Source organism: Ornithorhynchus anatinus, chromosome 14, assembly GCF_004115215.2.
Source record: "Ornithorhynchus anatinus isolate Pmale09 chromosome 14, mOrnAna1.pri.v4, whole genome shotgun sequence".
In the NCBI taxonomy this organism is placed as follows: domain Eukaryota; kingdom Metazoa; phylum Chordata; class Mammalia; order Monotremata; family Ornithorhynchidae; genus Ornithorhynchus; species Ornithorhynchus anatinus.
Window position 1 is genome coordinate 9,942,482 of NC_041741.1, and position 20,713 is coordinate 9,963,194.

Genomic DNA, 20,713 nt, shown 5'->3' on the forward strand with positions numbered 1-20,713 from the left:
ATGGTGCTGGTTAAGGAGGTACCGTCTAACCTTCCTAAATTTTGTTCAGTATCACTGACTTTCCCTCTAACACTCAATATGGACCATATATTTATGAAGAAGTTTTTCTGGTCTTATTTTTCTGGATAATTGCAGCGATTGAGAAGTGATCTGTGGATAGATGGATGGCTGAATAGATGAGTGGACTCATCAAGATTAATTTCAGTTTCTCAGATTCCCTGTGCTATGTCCATATTGTCCCATGTTCAAAAAGATGGATAAACAAATATCACTGTAGGTGCTATCAGACTTCAAAGAACTTGGTTTGAGTGACCTCCAGAGCAACTTCTGAGCCCTTTTGTGGTTTGCTCTTTACAAATGGGAAAACAAATTTCCCAAAGATCTTGTTTAGAGTCATGCTTTGCTACCCAGATCCCTATATCCCCAAATGGCTGGAATTCTAGCTTTCTAGTTTTGATGTTTTAATGTTGTTTACAGAGTTATTTTGCCATGCAGTTTGTTCCTTTCCAGTCTGTTTTGCTAAAGTATCTGAGTTGAAAGTACAGATCCAGTAAAATGTTCCCAAACAGAATATATTTTATCTTTCCACTCCACACCTGCGCCTTCTTTGACAATTATAATTATAGGACTTTCACCATGCTTCAAGCACTTTGTCATAATCTTTTAATTTTTTGCAAAACCCAAAACTAATTAATTGAAGAAGCTCAATTATAAACTCAATCTGCACAGAGCTATAATCCCTGTGTGAAATCCTAAACTATAGGTAGGTATGTCGAGATGACTAGTCATGCCGCATAACCTGTCAGAACTGGCTTGTTTTTTGTGTTCAATTATAGATGAGATCGATGGAAGGAGATGGTGAAACCACATTAAAAACCTGTGAAAATGTTGAGACCCGTATGGGGTGATATGAGACAGGAATGTTAACTGAAAGTAAGCATAGCTCACATAGACCCTAAGCCCAAAATTTGAAATGAAAAAAGTCCATAACACAATTTTGTCTGAGCCCAGGATTCAGACATCAAAGCTGTGATGTTCAGATTCAGGTCGTAGTAGATTCCTCGGGACTGATCAATAGGTTCAAAGCAGATATGAACTTATGCATGGCAACCGTGTATTATTGAATCGATCCATACAGAAGAAATCTATATATCCAGCAGTTTCATTGGAAGGAAATGATGAAATGAGTGAAGTTCTAAAAAGGGAATTCCCAAGGCGGGGTTCTATCAACAAGGATGAAATACATTAAAGAAGACAGATGAGGAGCAAAACCAAGGAAGGATAATCAATTCCTCTGAAGCTATAGAATGACTCACCTGTTGCCTTTTAATGCATTGTCAAATAGGTAATGCATTTTTTGTAAGTCTGGGAATGTGTTTTAGTCCAATAGCATTTGTTGCAAAGGCCATCAATACCCTCCTTTCCGAAATGTTTAAAGTAGAGGAGCCTAACCAGCGGGACAATTATGTGTCCATCATGAATAATCAATATAACAACTCTATAATGACAATGCCACTCTTCAAAGCCATTCTCAATCTTTATTTTCTCGGTAAAAGCTCGTCAATTTAAACCTTTAAATTTTCTTTCCACAACCATGATTTGGAAAATTTTCAAAGAAAAATATATATATTTATATATTTACATGTGTGTATATATATCAACTGTATGTATTGAGAGTTCATATGCAGAGCAGTGTATTAAGAGCTTGGGAGAGCACTATATATATTTTGCATAAAAGTTAGCTTTGTTCAATAATTCAAAAATAATTTAGAATTAACATTTGAAAATGTCTTTACTTGTGTAAAATCAAAAAGAACCCTGTAAGTTATCTTAACTGTAGGCAAGACAAGGTTTAAGAAGATATATCCAAACAAAGCTAACTTTTTTTTGCTTAAATGAACTCATTAAAAACAATATACAAAAATACTGGTCCAGCCAGTTCAATAACCTGCTTCCTATGGAGGCAAACAAGTTGGCATAGAGGAACAGAATGATGACTGACATAATATTTATCTATGTCATTATCTGCAGCATTTGCCAAGTGTTTATTAGATGCCATGTATCTTGGAAATCATGTTACAGAGGAAAAGATATGGCCCCTGCCTTTGATAGGCTTACAGTCGAGGAGACAGCAATAGCCCTGGTTTCTTTCTAGTGTATCTTCATTTCTACAGCCCCGGGAATCCCTGGAAATCATGACTGCAGATGCAGTGGGAATCCTCCAGTAAAAAGGACCCTAATGGAGATTCCCTTATTTGCTACACATTGAGATATTTCTCTTTTGTCCTGATTATCTAAGAGAAACAAGCATTTCCACTGATTTTACTATGCTTTCACCAATCGGGAAGCCAAGGAGACATGAAGGGAAGAAGAAGGGAGGAAAGAGTAGGAAAATGAACTAAACCTGATCCTCCTAATAGGATAGAGACAGACTTTGAGAATAGAATTGGATATGCTTATCGGTTGCTAAGTGGCTTCAGTCTCTCTTGCTAATAATAAACTATGCATGTGCATTTATTTACCTACCAGAATCCTGCCAGAACCTGACCTTTGAGAGCCCAATTTGAAAAGAATGTGATGGAAGAATAGGCTGTGAATTGGTTAAAGTTCAATGCAGCTCTGCTAGGAATTCCTCCTAGAGCTTGTTTCAAGCAAAAAGGCAAGAGGCAGGGCAATATGGTTATCTGTAGTTCATTAGCATTGCAGAATATCCAATTAGAGTGATTTATTTATTTAATGTATAATTTATTGGGAACTGACTGTAAGTAATTGCAAGTTGATTTCCTTAACCTACTGATAAGTGTAAATCAATACTGATGGCTTCATGCAAGCTTTAGAAGGCTTTTTCTTCCATCACAAACTTCTTGAATTTCAACTGGTATCCAGAAGTCAAGTCCTATTTCAATTCTTGTGAACCATCTTCCTCCTAATTACTTATCTGCCACTGAAGCAATGATTGACACGACATGATTTTTAAAAACATGAGGAATTGAGGAATGTAACTAAATTCTGAATAAATTTTGAATAGATCTCCTGCAGGATATATGATTTCAGGAAGGCCATTAAGATAGGGAGAACAGTGGCCTTCCAGATGTAAAAGGGGAAAAAGGGCCATGCAGAAAGTTAGGTGGTAGCAAGAGGTCAGCAGTGAGAAAGATGAGAACAAGACATAGTGAGTAGGCTGGCTTGAGAAAAATGAAGTGTGTGATCAGGGGTATAATAGGAGAAGAGCAGGTATAAGTAGGCAGGAGAGAGCTTATTGAGGATCCGATTGTAAACTTCTCATTATATGGGAAGTAACATGGCCTTGTGGAAAAAGCACAGACCTGGGAGTCAGAGGACCTGGGTTCTAATCCCAGCTCTCCCAACGGGCTGCTGTGTGACCTGGAACACGTCACTTAACTTCTCTCTCTATCAATTTCCTCATCTGTAAATAGAGATGAAATTCCTGTTCTCCCTCCCACTCAGACTGTGAGCCCCACGTGGGACAGGGACTGAGTCTGATCACATTACCTTGTAGCTACCCCAGAGATTGGCACATAGTAAACGATTAATGATTATTATTATTATCATTATTATTATTCTCTGTGCCTCAGTTTCCTCATCTTTAAAATGGGGATTCATAACCTGCCCTCCCTCCTCCTTAGGCTGCAAACTCCAAGTAGGTAGGTGCTTGTCTGAGCCGGTTATCTTGATTCTATTCGAGGGCTTGGCACAGGGTAAGTGCTTAACAAATAACCACAATTATCATTAATTACTATCTCCTTTACGGCAAGGGCAGTTTTTCTTATACCTTTTACCCTTTCCCAAACAGTACAATTCTATGGCCACAGTAGGTGATAAATGTTATCACATTCAACTGAATTGGAAGGTAAGGTCAATACTTAGGAAAAATATGTGGTGGATGTAGATTAAACATTAGTATGATAAATGAACTTGGATTTCCTGAAACTTTTGTCAGTCCTGAGATAGCATGACCTAGTGAAAAGAGCATGTTTTAAATTCTTTTTTGTGTCTTGTTTCCTCCATTGCATGATCAGCTCATTCTCATTCAAGAGCACTGAACTGGGATTCGGGACACTCAGGTCCACATCCTATTCTAGCACTTGACTGATGTGTGACCGTGAACAGGTTGCTTAACTTCTCTTTGCCTTGTTTTCTTCTTCTGTAAAATGGGGAAGAGACCATCTCTTAGACTGTGAGACTTGTGTGGGACATGGATAAAACTATCTTATACCTCAGTGCTTAACATTGTGCTTGACACATAGTAAGTGCTTAATAAATATTATTATTATTATTGTTATTTTTACAGTACCTTCATTTTACCATGATTACATAATGATAAACAATATGGGTAGTCACTCCTTGTAAATTCTACCTGCCAACGGCTCCTCCTCCTCGTATTCACTAATTCTCAGTCTTTCTATTCATATTTCATAAAAGAACAGTAAATTTATCTCAATTTTTAACTGAAGACTAATTTTGGGGGAGGCTAAAATGTAATCAGGCTTATCCGTCCAAAGGCTTCTGTGACCTATTTAATTGTATCTGAGCAAAATAATGAAATCCCATGAAATATCACACCTTAAAGAAATAACAAGCTTTAATTCTAGATGTTTAGTGCCAGTGGGGATCATATTAACCACAAACGTTAATTTACCATAACAAGTTAGATCTATTGCTAGCTATTTATTCTTTTTTAAAAAAAGAACTTTTTAAATAATTATTGTAACTGCAGGTGTTAGTAATGGCCCAGTGGGAACAAAAATATCATTTTAAACAATCCCTTCATCAGTGATTGTGTTTGCAATGGCAGTTTTATTCATTAGAACAGCCTACAAAACATATTCTTCAAAGAAGCCTGTTTACCTGCAGAATTAGTGAATATGGGGAGCTAGTAGTTAAGAGGATCAGTGAGACCTCCAATTCCCTGAATCATCAGAATGATCCAATACTATCTGTGAGGAAAGGAGAGACAGGTGATATTATCCCCATTTTATAAATGAAGAACTGAGACACAGCTCCTAGGATGCAAGAGACCTGAACACCTATTAATAGCTTGGAGAAGGAGGTGCGTTATTGGTCTGGAAGTGGTATATGTGGAAGGGAGACTGTTTTAAGTTGGGTTCTATTCCCTCATGCAGAACTTCCACTCCATAAATTTCTCCTCTTATGATTCATAAGTCACGAGTTCTTGCAGCCAATTTGATCCCAAGGAAGTGTAGCTTTGTCCTCATGTTGAGAATGAGGAGAGATAAATTATCCCAAACTGTCCTCCTCCAAGATCAGTAATGCCTACGGGCTTCAGTCTGTGAAACCTCTGCTCTGCCTTTCTCCTTTGGGATCCTTTACTGCCTCCAGACCCCAGAGAAGAAGCAGAAGCCCAATCTGGTCATATTTGCACCAACGAGGAGGCACAAGCAGAGAGCAAAGAAAATAGGCCTCAAATTCTACCTTGAGCCTAGCCCAAGCCATCATTAGACACTCTCAATGATGTTTCCTCTGCCAAGGTTGAAACTGTCTTCCCTTTTCAAGATGTTCCTGTCATTACCCAGGCCAAATTGCTCTGAGAATGCTGGATCAATATGAGAAAATAATGCCTCCCATCTTACTGAGAGTGCTGGTGTTCCCAACGTGCTGCTAATGGCACCCATTTATGATTTTAGAGACAGGGACTGCCTGCAGTAAATCTTGCTCTTTTTCAGTTGGTGCTGGTTTAGGAAGATTTACTTTGATAACTACCTTGGAGACTTCTACCTTATCACCCACTGCTCTTTTAATACATCTTCCCAAAGTCTCCTTTGCCAGTGCTTGTTGTCCCCCTAGTCCTGTGGTTCATAACTTGCAGTAGATTCAAGGTATCCCTCAAAACATTTCCCACTGAAGAATGATTTTCATTGTCTCGGCTCTGGCTTGAAGCATTCTGGATTTTCATTTGAAAAGTTTACAATGCAAGAATCTGGCTTAGTGCAGTGTTGTTACTACTGTGCTTAAAGTTTGCCATTTTAAGAAATTATTCCTTTCTTGGTAATGATTCCAATTCTATTTTTAGCATCTACATTCTTCTGTTTACATCAACGCAAGCTACTTTCCTGTCAAAGACCTGCCAGCCCCACAGATACAGATTTTATTCCAAGCACAGCAACTAGGCATTTTGCAGCTTTGATATTTATTTGTTTTCTGATTTTTTTCCATATTAGTTAACCAGATAAAAATACCCTTGTGTTATTAAGCATTTTTATTAATGATCTGGAAGGAGAGGTAAACAATGCAATTAAATTTTTCAGATGCTACTAAATTGTGTTGTCTGCTAGCATTGCGTTATTATGATCTTATTGAGGCCAGATAAAAATAATATAGTATCCTCAGGAGGTTAGAAATATGGGAAGTAAGAACAATGTAGGAGACTCATTTTGGAAAATGCAAAAGCTGGTCATGCATCTGAGTAAAAGAAAAATAAAATGCAGCTACCCAGAAAAAGAACTGGTCTGATACATAGGCTTGGACACAGGGCTTTTGAGAGTTAATCCTGTTTTGGTTCATAAAAAGTTGAGCCTTGGTAGAATCACTTCCTTTCCTTTGTATCAAATTCTACATTTGGGAAAGATGAATACTAATACATTCCTATCTGTTTAGGGATGGATCAGTTATGATTTATAAATCTCTTTATAATGTAGCATGTTAAGTGTGTCTTATATTGGCAGGTATTAGTGGGTTGTGTGCAGTAGTTACTTGAAAGCTTTTCTTGCCTTAAAACTCTATTTATGAGGTACAAATAAATTTGGCCCACTCCTCCAGTGGGGTGAAGAATCAAAGCAATTTTTTTGTGATTGTGGCCTAATCACATGAAGTCCTCAGTGCACTGTTGATTTTCGACATACATAATTATACTGCTTTAAACATCCCATCGGAAACAGGCTAATGTGGAAAAAAATGGAAGGGAATGTCATTTTGACTGTTCAGTCTTTTGAGGAGGCTGGTTTTATCATTATTCCTTAGCAGGAATAAACTATAATCAGGGAAAATCTTGTGTTTTCCCCTATCTCACCCTTTAACAGTGGGTATTCCACAAGGCTCCATTCTGGGACCACAATTCTAATTGTTCTACACTCATTCTTTCAGGAAACTCTCCCGCTCACATGGCCTCTATTATGTGAATGACTCCCAAATCTATTTCACCATCCCCAATCTCTCAACTGCCCTATAATTCTGCATTTCTTTTATGCCTCCAGGGGAATCACCTGTATGAAACAACAGCTGCTCAAATACAACAGAAAAAAATGAGAACTCATTTTCTTTCCTAAACCCATTCCTTCCTCTACTTTTCCCATTACAATCATCACCATCCTCCTTGTCCCCAGAACTGGCAAACCATGGTGTTGTCTTTGACTCCAACCTGTTTTTCACTTGCTATCTCTAAATCTTTCCAGCTGTCCCTTGTCAGTGTGTCCTGGGTCACCCCTTTTTTCTCTACTTTTGTAGGTTATCATACAGATTCAAGGTCTGATCACTTCCTAGCTGGACTATTACTTTACTGGCCTCTTGACTCCAGTTTCTTCCCTTTTCAATATATTCTGCATTTGACTGCCTAAATCTTCATCCTAAAACATTACTCAAAAATGCTCAGCATCCTTCATCAAAACCCACTAATGGCTATCCAGAAACTCCTAACCATTGAATTTGAAGTTGTTAATCAATTCTCTTCTTACCTTTCCCTTCGCTTCTCCTGCTACACCTTAGTTCACACTTTTCATTTCTAAGCAGAGAAAACCTGGGCCTGAGAGTCAGAAGGTCATGGGTTTTACTCCTGGCTCTGCCACTTGTCTGCTGTGTGGCTTTGGGCAAGTCGCTTCACTTCTCTATGCCTCAGTTCCCTCATCTGTAAAATGAGGATTAAGACTGTGGGCCCCATGTGGGACAGGGACTGTATTCAATCCAATTTGTTTGTATACACCCCAGCACTTAGGTTCAGTGCCTGGCACATAATAAGCATGTAACAAATACCATATTAGTATTATTAGTACCAAACTCTCAATTCTCCTGCCTCTGACTTGTTGTTTATATACTGTATAATCTGAAGACTGTAAGGACGTTATGAGCAGGAATGCATCTGCTAATTTTATTGTTTAATACTCCCCTAAGTGCTTAGTACAGTGCTCTGCAGAGAGTAAGCATTCAATAAATGCCATTAATTGATTGATAAATCTTTCCCTCTGCATGGAATTTTCTATCTAATGTAATTAACGAAACTAGATGACTTCTTCCAAGAATCGTTTCAGGCTCTCACCTTCTTGATCAGGTCATCCCATTATCCACCCTTAGCATCTAAGTGCTTGGAATATCCAAGCATGTAGACACCCTCTCCTCATGAATATGCACAAAGCAATTCACCAGCTCACAGAACTATTTAGCTGACAAAACTATTAAATGTCATTTAGCACCTAAATGACATTAGCACCTAATATCTGTTCATTTATCCCTTTCAGTAATCCCCATATGTAGTCACTTCTTCTTTTTTCCCCTTCTTTCACTCCCAGTGTATGTATTTTATCCTTGTTGACCTTCCTCTCCCATTAGATTATTATCCCTCTAGGACAGGGATCATTTCTTCTACTCGCAGTCTATATTCACACGCTCTGCACCCAATCAATAAATCTATGGTATTGAATACTTCCTTTGTGCAGAGCAATGTACTAAACACTTGGGAGAGTTCAGTAGAGTCAGTAGGTAGACATGACCCCAGCTCTCAAGGAGCTTACCGTCTAATGGGAGGGATACAGGCATTAAAATAAATGAGTATAAGGATATATAAATAAGATCACCTAATGGGTGATCAATAAATTCTAATGATGATGATGTGATGATTATCTTTGGTTCAATAACTCTTTGTATTTGCTTCCTTGGAGACAACTCATTAGCATTTGCTCCTATATGTTAACTAGTAATAAAAGTAACCCATACAACTTATCTCTGGTACTAAGTTGCTATCTCAGGAGCACATCATAACTGGTTGAGACATAACCTAACTTCTTTGTCAGCCTTAAATTCCCAGGCAGGGATGCAACTCTTATCGTCATCCCATAAATATGATGCTTGGGTACCAATCCAGCACAGGAACAGAGATGAGCAGAATGACCTGTGTAGACTTTTCTATGGCTAAATTTTCCTAACCCCATGAAATGGCACGATAATTACAGAGAAAGTAATAATTATGTAGGCCAAAAAAAAAAAATGCAGGATTGATAGTGGAACACAAAAATAATTCCACATTTCAAGAGCCAGCTATATTAATAGAGGTAGTATCTGACAGGGGTGTGAATGATATTTTATGTTTATTCATTAAATACCTTAAAAGATTTTCTAAATCCATAGTCTCTTTTAACCTTCAGAGATTGAAAAAAAATCTATTACGATAATCCAGAGATTTTTAGCCATTCGGGTTTGAAATGAGCATTTCACTACTGCAGTGTTGTCTAATTCACAGATGAAGTTATTTTTTAAATAGCTGTATAGTGCCATGATAATCTAAGTTATATTCCTTCACAGGATAATCACTGCATTAGTTAGAAATAAATTATTTGTGGAATTGAATGCAATTTCAATGAAGTTTAAGAACCCTATTAACAAACATTAAAGAAAGACTTAAGCTTCAATGGGTTTTATTTATTATTTAATTTCTGACTAGCTTCAGGAAAAAAAATGGACATAAATGAAAATATGTCACCCTGCTAAGAAGATAACTTATTTTTTGAAAACCATGCAAATAGGTACCTGCCCAAGGGAATAACAATTTATATCAGCAAAAGCAGATTGGTTTCATTAATTGAGCCACCAAGTAGCCCTGGGGAGAAAGCAGACTGGTGAAATAGTTTTGTGAGCTGGTGAATCGTTTTGTGCGTATTCACGAGGAGAGGGTGTCTACATGCTTGGATATTTCGTTGACACTCCACTTACACATCATTTATGAAGATGATAAACAAAGTTCATCCTCGCATTTATCCCAGAGAGTTCCCACTATATATTACTGTAAGCAAATGACCATAAAAAAAATAATAAAATGGCTTTAGTGTGAAACTCTGTCAAAGATCTTTTGGAAATCTAAATGTATTATGTCTCTTCAACTCTAACCACAAACCTGTTGAACCATTCAAGAACTCCAGCAGGGAGACTTGATTTCCTCTTAATAAAACCATGTTATTTTTCTCCCCACAGTAATTCTTCTAGTGCTCACATCTTAAACTTGATTATTGCTTCTATTAGTTTGCCAGATATAAAAGTGAATATTACTGGTATATAGTTCCCAAGATCACCTCTACAGTGTTTTTTTTAATAGATGAGAGATACAATGGCCATCTGCCAGTCCTCCAGTTCAGTAGTCATCTGTAAAAATAGGCAGCAACCAATTGCCTATAGTTTTAATAGTAATGGTATTCACTGCCTGCCCACCAGGTCAATTTACTGTATTGCATGTTTGGAATGGACAACAGAAGCATGAGATACACATGGAGAGCTTACATTCTAGCTAAGGAAATAGATATAAGCATTTTCACAAATAATCAGAATTAATATAATTGGCTATATATATATATATATATATATACAATAATGTATTTGTGTAGATTTTATAAATGTATATATATATAAGTATATAATCTACACAAATACAGAAAAAGGTTATAAATAAAAACATAACATGCTAATTGTGGCTGTTGGTTTCATCCATCATCCCCCTTCCCCATAAGAGGTTGGGGTATCCTACGCCTGGAGAAGAACGTAGGGAGACTAAAGGGCTGAGGGGTTGAGGGAAACTGTCACCACTGGAGAGGGGACATCCAGTTCTTAGCTGCAGAGATCTATACACAGGGACAGGGACAGAGCTAAATTGCTAACAGTCCCAGGTATCCAAGGATTCCCAAGCCACAGAAGGACTGTGAGAGGAGTTCTGCAACTTCTTCAGTTCCTTCAGGACTGTTGTGTAGTTGCTATCCTTGTCCTGGCCATTGGCTTATAGTAATCATAATCAACCAATAAATCAATGGTATTTATTGAGTACTTAGTACAGAGCACTGTACTAAGTGCTTGGGAGAATATAGTAGAACGGAGTTGGTAGCCGTGTTTCTTGCCAACAAGGAGCCCCAATAATAGTGATATTTGTTAAGTTCTTACTATAGGCCAACCACTGCAGTTAGCATTGGGGTAGATTCCAGGTAATCAGGTGGAACACACAAATCGTTAGTTTAACAATTTGATCTAAAATACCATCTTTGTTCCCCAAAATTGAATTGGGTGAAGAAGTCCTTAGGAAAGACTGAACTAAAGCATTCACTAGATCTTTCAGATCTGTTCTTGACATTCCTGAATTCACCATTTACTCTTCAAGTGACCCCAACAATTTTCAAGTCAGGTTCTTACTTTGATATATTTGAAGAAATGTGTTATTTAGCTTAGGCATCTCTTTCACAGCACTCTTCAACTGTATTTTCCACTCTTAATGTCCTGTTTTCTTCCGGGGTTTTATTGAGTTGGTCCACCAGAACACTGATCTAGCTCCTCTCCGAAGAATGACAAAAATGTCTGCTAACTCAGTTAACAGAAAACTGACAATTCAATTAATAAAGCTCTGTAGAAGACTTGTATGTGCTCAAAACAATCTCTTAGATGAAGTGATCTCTGTAACCATCATCACAAGACCAAGATATGGAAGTTTATTGATGATTTTTGGCACAAAATATAGGAATTTTTCAATGAGACTGTTAGTGATTATACAATCAGAAAGTGTAGCTACTGCATTACCTATAAGAAACAGCAAGGTCTAGTGGCAAGAGCCCGGTCTTGGGAGTCAGAGGACGTGGGTTCTAATCCCAGCTCTGCCAGTTATCGGCTGGGTGACCTTGGGAAAGTCACTTCACTTCTCTGTGTCTCAGTTCCTTCATCTGTAAAATGGGGATTAAGACTGTGAGCCCCATGTGGGACAACCTGATTACCTTGTATCTACCCTAGCACTTAGAACAGTGCTTGGCACAGAGTAAGTGCTTAACAAATACTATAATTAATTACCTAGGCAGTGCGCTGTCCTCCTACACACCTACGCACTCGTGCTCTGTGCTGGGTTGGAAACAGGAGGGGCAGAGAAGACATCACAGGTCACACTGTGCAAGCCACTAACACTGTAATCAATTCCTTTGCACAGGCTCCTAAAATCTCAGTCCCAAGGCTCTGTCAGACCTCGACAGAAGACTTCGTCATCATTAATGTGTGCTCAATACATACTATGCTATATGCTATAACATCACTGGCCTGCTAATGCAGATGAATATGCTGAATATGTGAAAAAACATGTGGGTTTTAGGATTTGAGAGAGATTCCAATAGGCGCATTTACTAAATTTCCCCTAACTTCCACCTACAATCATTTCTACTATAGCATGTGTTTTCCTTATGTAATTTTCCTTGGAAAAGACTGTATTTCAATATAAATAAAAACCTAGAAGAGAAGAGATTTGGCCATTGCGACTACAGTCATTTCTACAACAATGATTCTTGTACCCCTTGACCAATTTATATAGCAGAAGAATAAAGCAAAACTTGTTATCCCTCATTCTTTAAGATCCGTGGATAAAAGATTCTGAAATTCAAAGTGAATAATCTGTGTATTCTTAGATAGCTTCCATAGAGTAAAGTGAGTTGGACTACATGGAAAGTGTCTAAAGGCTGCAGAGGTGACTGCTTCCAACTTGTACACATTGCTCCTTTATCTCAAGCGCACCATCCTCAGACTAAGCTTTGGGAAACATTTCCTCCATGCTCAATCTTTTGTTTACCTCTTGCCCACCTCTTAGAATTATAAGTCATCAGCAGGCTACACTCTTATCTTCTCCATGAGAATGCTAAAAAAAATTTTTTGGATCTGCATGTCCTTCAATTTCTGGAATGACATTGTGGATGATGGGATCCTCTCCATGATTGATCAATTATTTTGATCAATCAATTATTGAGAACTTTCTGTGTGCAGTGCACTGTACAAAGCATTTAGAAGTGGGCTGGAAAGACAGATGTGTGCCTACCACTGTTCTAAGAGCTGGGGTAGATACAAGGTAATCAGGTTGTCCCACATGGGACTCACTGTCTTAATCCCCATTTTACAGATTAGGTAATTGAGGCACAGAGAAATTAATCAGCTTACCCAAGGTCACACAGCGATAAGTGGAAGAGCCGAGATTAGAACCCATGCTTTCTGACTCCCAAGCCTGGGATCTTTCCACTAAGCCACGCTGCTCAAATGGCCCTGGGTTGTGGTGTGATTATGGGGGATTGTACGTACCTCAGATATAAGACCCAACCAAACTCAAGGCAGAACCTTTTGAGTACCCAGTGCTTAGTTAGGGCAGACTCTCCCAGGTCACTGGAGGCCATGGGAAATCCAGATCCTGAAAGCCACTTGCAAAGCATCTCCAAGGAAACATTTACCTCTGCTCCATTCTCTTATTCTTCCCTACACAGTACCATTTCAATCTAAACTTTACAGCTCTCTCCAAGATCCACACCTGGGGTATCTTAGTGAAATGTGGTTACAGGGAGTTCCAAGAAGCATGGGTCTCCCCACTTTGGAGACCTTCTTAACATCTACACTTCTTGTTGAAAAGAGTAACTCAGAAAGGGGTTAATTCAACAGGCACTTGGCTGACGTAAAAGAATACTTTTCTTATAAGAGTCTATTATGTGTTCTTGTTCTTGAAAAGATCCCAATGGATCTGCCATCTAACTTCCAGCCAAAGACTAATGTCGCATTGTTTTTTCTTATTTTAATTGCTCCCCTTCGGTAGCCCTAAGTGAGTCATTTCATTCTGGACTCATGAATAGCTTAAGGGGGGTCAATAAAATGATCCACAAGTCAACCTTCCGGGCATCTTCCTGACCTGCAAACATTGCTAAATAGCTCCCCTCATGGGCTCAGTCCTATTATGCATCCCAAGTGATGCATGACTGGGCTCTGAACCGGTGGACACATCTGTTCCAGTCCATCAGACATGACTTACACTGACTGTATTCTGTAATCATTACGGTGTTTCTCCCAAATTACAGTGTCAATCTGTTCAGAATTAATATGTATTACTCTTCCGCTTGTTACCATATTTTCCCTTTATTGATAGGACAAAATCCTGCCCCTAAACATTCATGCATAATCCCTCTGAAACCTCGGAAAAGATGACGCATAGTGAGAGACAATACATTCGTCATATATTAAGAGAGATTTCTGCCTAAGCGGATGCTACTTTTCTGGATAGCTTTTCTAGTGTCACTGTTGGAATTCCCAGGCAGTTACCCGGAGTCCCTTACAAGGCCATCTCTTTTAGGGAGAATTGAAAGACACTGTGGACCTGAGAACAAGGTGAGGTCAAAGTTGAAGTTTTGAGAACTTATCCTCAATAAAACACCACTTGGCCATTCCACAGAAGCTGATTTCTGCCCCAGGCCTTAGCTACCAACTAAATACCTAGGTGCCTGAATACCGCAATTTCAGTTCAACATGGCAGTTTTCACTTATTACCCAAACCTGCGGTGGAGTAGATCCAGTGCTACCAGTAGCTTTATTTTGTTTAGAGTTAGGGTTTTTTGCTTCTTTTCCTTAGGTGAAACGTGACAAAAGCTCACACACACACAAAAGAAAACCTTCTCTGGAGACTCTGGCAACCTACTCATCATGCACATACATGCAGGTGGTGGAAAAAAAAGAAGCCATGAATATTTGAAAAGGCCCTTTGAAACTTGCAGACATAAATGGAAGTGTACATCACTCTCCTGGACCTGGAGTCTGTGCACATGGTGAAAGACAAGCTTTCTACCCTCTTCTTCTGTGAATATGTCAGAGGAACAGCATTCATTCTCAAGTTTTCCAGAGAGTCTATTATTATAAAAATGAATATGGATGAATCACCTCAAAGGCAAAAGCCAATGAAATGGACTTAGAGGATAAAAACCTTAAACCAGATTTAGGTTGTCCTTAATTTTAAGGACTAAACTTTTGGCTTCTATAATGACTTAACCTCCTCTCTATCTCACACAGCCAAAAAAAGTGTTAATTAGATTTGCCCTCAAAATCCTTTGTCGGTGTTTCAATAAGAATTCTCCAAGCCTTCCTGTTAATGAAGAAATTGGGAGTTGCCGACAAGAGAAAAGCTGGGGATATATTTTTGGCTTAATATTCCACAGTTTCACATACTGATTTTGAATTTGAGTAAGGATTTGTTTCCTATCCATTTCTGCCGTTAGACAATATTTCTCTCCTAACATGCCTTGTTGTTCTAATAGCTTAAATCTCAATCATTTACAGGAGAAATTTAGGCAATGCATCATAGTATGAAATGAATTGAATCTGAAATATTAATTGTTAAGATATTGATCAATACTTCTATAATATGGAGGTAATTGGTTGAACATCAAAGTATGATTTACTCCACAGAAATTCTACTCATGATTCATCTCATTTTATCTATTGAGCTACTGAATCCTTCACATACTGTTCATGTCCTTACTTTACTAACTATATGTATGTGTGTATGTTTATGTGTACAAAGGATTTTGTAAGGACCTTGTGGACACTGATCAGGTCTAACAACTCTGTTGTATTATACTTTCCCAAGTACTTAGTACACTCATCCACATACAGTAATCACCTAATCAGTACCATTGATTGATTTTGCCCATCATAGTTTTGAATATCAGTGATCTATTTCCATAGACCATTTTAGCTTCCACTGTATGCAATTTTGAGTATCCGTGGTTTTCCCTAGAGTAGATATTACTTACTACCTGTTATTTTAAACTGCATCAATCTGGAATTTCATTTTGTCTCTCCACTATTGTGGTAACACTGTGAATGAGATGGTGACTCTTTAATCCCTCCCACAGTGAGCTTACAGTCTAGAGGGGGAGTGGTAGGTAAAAGAATAATATAGGAAGTTGTATTGATAAATATCAGTCAGGGACTATCTTTGAAATAACTACCCCTTATCCCATTAATTATCCTTGAATTGATGGTTACTATAACATTTTCCCATCACATAAGGTTCTTCAATTAGTCAATAGTGTGTATTGAGCATCATACTTGGGAGAGCACAATACAGTTGGTAAAAACCATCCTTGCCCTCAAGGAGCTTACAGCCTAATGGGGGAGAGAGATTTTAAAACAAATTACAAGTAAGTGAGTAAGAATATGTACATAAATGTCATGAGGATAGGGTGGAACAGAGTACCTAAGTGCTCGGGGCTGAGACTAAATACATAGGTAAGGCAGATGGGAGAGAAAATGGAGTAGACAATCCTACATTACAAGAGGAGCTCCAGGAATTTTAAACATTTCATAAGAAGCCATGAGTGTAAAACTAGATTATGCAGTCTAATGACAATTCTGAAGATTTGAATTCTGCCCTGAAAAAATTTGTTCTCCAAGATGGGGGGAAACGAGTAGGGAAAGATATACTATTAATTTCTTCCTCTGTGATTTCTGAGTCTATATAATCATTGGCTTATTTACTATTTCAGGATGAAAATGATGTCAAAATGTTTCTTGCGATTCAAATAGGTAGAAGAATTCCATTATCATGATGGCTAATCTCAACAGCAAGTTTTAGCAGGAATTATAGCAACATTACTCAGAAATAGTAAATTATATCCTTGTATCTGCCACAATATAAATTACAATGAAATTAATTCTCCCTTTGTTTCTTTAGAACTGCTAACTTGGGTCATGGCCAAAATTAAAAATTAGGCAATTTTAGCACTTTCTTTTTCTTTTATCTTTTGATTTTTTTTCAAAAGGATAATTAATTGTGGTCCCTGTTTTGTATTAACTCAGTGGAATCTTATTTACTTCCACAAACTGCATTAAGATAGAACTGGCAGTAGCTCAGGAAATCAAATTTGAGTGTCTGAGTAATTTCCATCAAGCAAACATTCTTAAATGTTTTAATCATGCAGAAGTCTGAGGTTAACAAGTTTGAAAGCATTCACCAAATGACTTCAGAAAAAGTTTTTAAACATTCAAAATCTTAAACAGGGATTTTCACTTTTAGACTTCCAGCAGAACCACACTCGGTTGATATGGAGGTTAAAATAGGCTATAATGAAAATATTCACAGAATTGTATAAGTAAAATGATGGAGTTAAAAGGCATATTCTTCTTTTTTTAAAAAAAACCTGATATTTGACTCCATTTCTTAAGTGCTGGTAATTATCGGGATAATGTCTATACAAGCTTCAAAAGTTGGCATTTGCAGCCCAGACAATTAACTGGCTTGATGTTGAACAAAGCAACCTGAGCTAAATCAATTTTTTTCCTCCTCTTCTCTACCTTTGGCCAGACCTGTGCAGTATAAAATGGAATGGAGGTTGGAAATTATCCCATGAAGTCAGATCATTTAAAAGGCAACCCGGATGGCTTCTTTGCCTTCAATTATTATGGTAACTTCGATAAAGAAGGTCAGGGTGGGAAGAAATGTGGGAAGCGGTTTCTCAAAACTGAGGGGATAATTATGACTGGGCTGACCTGGTCAAATTGAATTGATAGATGCCACATTATTATTATTATTATTATTATTAAGCACCATCGAGTTATTTCTGATTCATAACAACTCCATGGTTATTGTTGTTATGGTCTCTATCCATCTACCTGCCGGTCTGCCTCTTCCACATTTTCCCTGGACTTTTCCTAACATTAGTATCTTCTCCAGAGAATTAGTCCTCCTGATTATATGTCCAAAATTTGCTAATGTAAGTCTAATCATTTGGCTTTCCAAAGACCACTTTGGTTTAATTTGCTCCAAAATCCATTTGTTTGTCTTTCGGGCAGCCCGTGGTATTCACAAAAGTCTTCTTCAATACCACATTTCAAAAGAATCGATGTTCCTACTTTCCTGTTTTTTCACTGTCCAGCTTTTGGTTCCATTCACTGTCACTGGAAACACCATAGAGTTGACAATTGTTACATCAGCATATTTCATGACTTTTTCCAGCTCTTCATAGCAAGTCTTCCTAACATTAACCTTCGGCGTATTTCTCAGTTACTAGTTTCTTTATTATTGATTATCGATCTCAGAAGAGAAAAATTGTCAACTGTTTCAATCTTCTCTCCGTCCACTACAAATGTGTTAAAGATTCCAGTTGTCATGATCTTTGTTTTCTTGACATTCAAAAATGGACCCTTGTTTTTGCTCTATTCCTTAACTTTTGATAATAAGCCCTTCAAATCTTCTTCACTTGCTGCTAGTAGAGTTTTATCATCAGCCTAACGAAGATTGTTTTATTCCTTCCTCCAATCTTCACTCCCCATTGGTCTTCATGTAATCTGGCTTCTCCATTAGGGATCCGCCCTTTCCTCTCCACCCAAACGGCTACCTTACTGTTACGGGCTCTCGTTATATCCCGGATAGACTACTGTGTCAGCCTTCTCTCTGACCTCCCTTCCTCCTCTCTCGTCCCGCTCCGGTCTATTCCTCACTCTGCTGCCCGGCTCATCTTCCTGCAGAAACGATCTGGGCATGTCACTCCCCTTCTTAAACAACTCCAGTGGTTGCCTATCGACCTCCGCTCCAAACAAAAACTCCTCACTCTAGGCTTCAAGGCTCTCCATCACCTTGCCCCTTCCTACCTCTCCTCCCTTCTCTCTTTCTACCGCCCACCCCGCACGCTCCGCTCCTCTGCCGCCCACCTCCTCACCGTCCCTCGGTCTCGCCTATCCCGCCGTCGACCCCTGGGTCACGTCCTCCCGCGGTCCTGGAACGCCCTCCCTCCTCACCTTCGCCAAACTGATTCTCTTTCCCTCTTCAAAACCCTACTTAAAAATCACCTCCTCCAAGAGGCGTTCCCAGACTGAGCTCCTCTTCCCCCTCTACTCCCTCTGCCATCCCCCCTTTACCTCTCCGCAGCTAAAGCCTCATTTTCCCCTTTTCCCTCTGCTCCTCCACCTCTCCCTTCCCATCCCCACAGCACCGTACTCGTCCGCTCAACTGTATATATTTTCGTTACCCTATTTATTTTGTTAATGAATTGTACATCGCCTCGATTCTATTTAGTTGCCATTGTTTTTACGAGATGTTCTTCCCCTTGACTCTGTTTATTGCCATTGTTCTTGTCTGTCCGTCTCCCCCGATTAGACTGTAAGCCCGTCAAACGGCAGGGACTGTCTCTATCTGTTGCCGACTTGTTCATCCCAAGCGCTTAGTACAGTGCTCTGCACATAGTAAGCGCTCAATAAATACTATTGAATGAATGAATATTTGGAATAAAGGATGAACAGATAAGGCAATTTGATATATCCTTGTCTTATACCCTTACTACTGGTAAACCAATCTGTTTGTCCATATTCTGTCCTTACTGTAGCCTCCTGTTTGTTATACAGATTCCATATTAATGCAATTAAATGGTCCGGCCATATCGGAAACACATATTTAATATGCTATATCCCAAAAGATTCATCATCATCACCATCAGTATTTATTGAGAGCCCAGTGGTGTCCTGGGTATCAGATTCCATGTTCACTATCTTCAAAATAAAGTAGGTGCGCAGTATTTAGAATATGATGAATCAGGACAACCACCCCCAGGAACTATGCTTTGGAGAGTCACAAGATTGGACAGCAGAATTGGACCACGTGTTGGTTTCAGTGTGTAAGCCAAGGGGCATGACCAACGGGAGAGCATTTTCACTCCAAGTGAGAGTGGTGGTCTGGTTTTCAACTAGTCTGATCCCTGACTGGTGGGGTAATAACACCAAACACCTCCACTTGGTGTTTTTATTCTAAGCTCCCAGTCTTCCACTGTGCCCCAAGGTCTATGGGTCACATGGACTTGGAAGAGGAAATCAATGGCTCTGGGGCAAGTGGGGAATGATGATGTTGATGTTGATGATGGTGGTATTTGTTAAGCACTTACTATGTGCCAAGCGCTGGGGTATGTAATACAAGGTAATCAGGTTGACCCATGTGGGGCTCACAGACTTAATCCCCATATTACAAATGAGGGAACTGAGACACAGAGAAGTTAAGTTACTTGCCCAAAGTCACACAGCTGATAAGTGGCAGAACGGGATTAGAACCCACGACCTCTCTGACTCCCAAGCCTGTGCTCTTTCCACTAAGCCATGGGGGAAGTGAGGGGGCCTTTGGAGAAGTGCTCAAAGTCTAGATAAACCTCAGTATGGTAACACAAAATGACGAGTGTATGTCACACGTTTCAATGTATGGTATTTTTAAGTGTCGTAATAAACAATAAATAATGATGGCATTTGTTAAGCAACTGTGCTCATCCTACTCCCTGCACCCAATTTCCAGCTCACTAGAGGACCAGGAAACTGAGGGAACAGGAAACAGAATGCAATTACACAGACATCAGAGTCATCCTCTGAACCCAACTCTTCCACCCTGAAGAGGGATCACGAGAGCCGGGGAACTCTTGACTCTGAATGTGGGAAATACACAAGACAAAACCTTAAGGAAGGAAAAATAGAAAAGGTCATAATTGATTTTACAGTGCTATTTGAGAGTGGGAAAGTCTGAGTCCTAATCAGTAACTAAAATTGAGGTGTTCCAGATCATATCTACAAAGCTGTCAATTCCCACTTTTGAATCAGTTTCTCAGGATTCCCATCAATAATACTTGTTCATGATGTGACTGTTGTTGCATTCTATCCTTGTCACAAAATTTCAGTTTTCTGTATC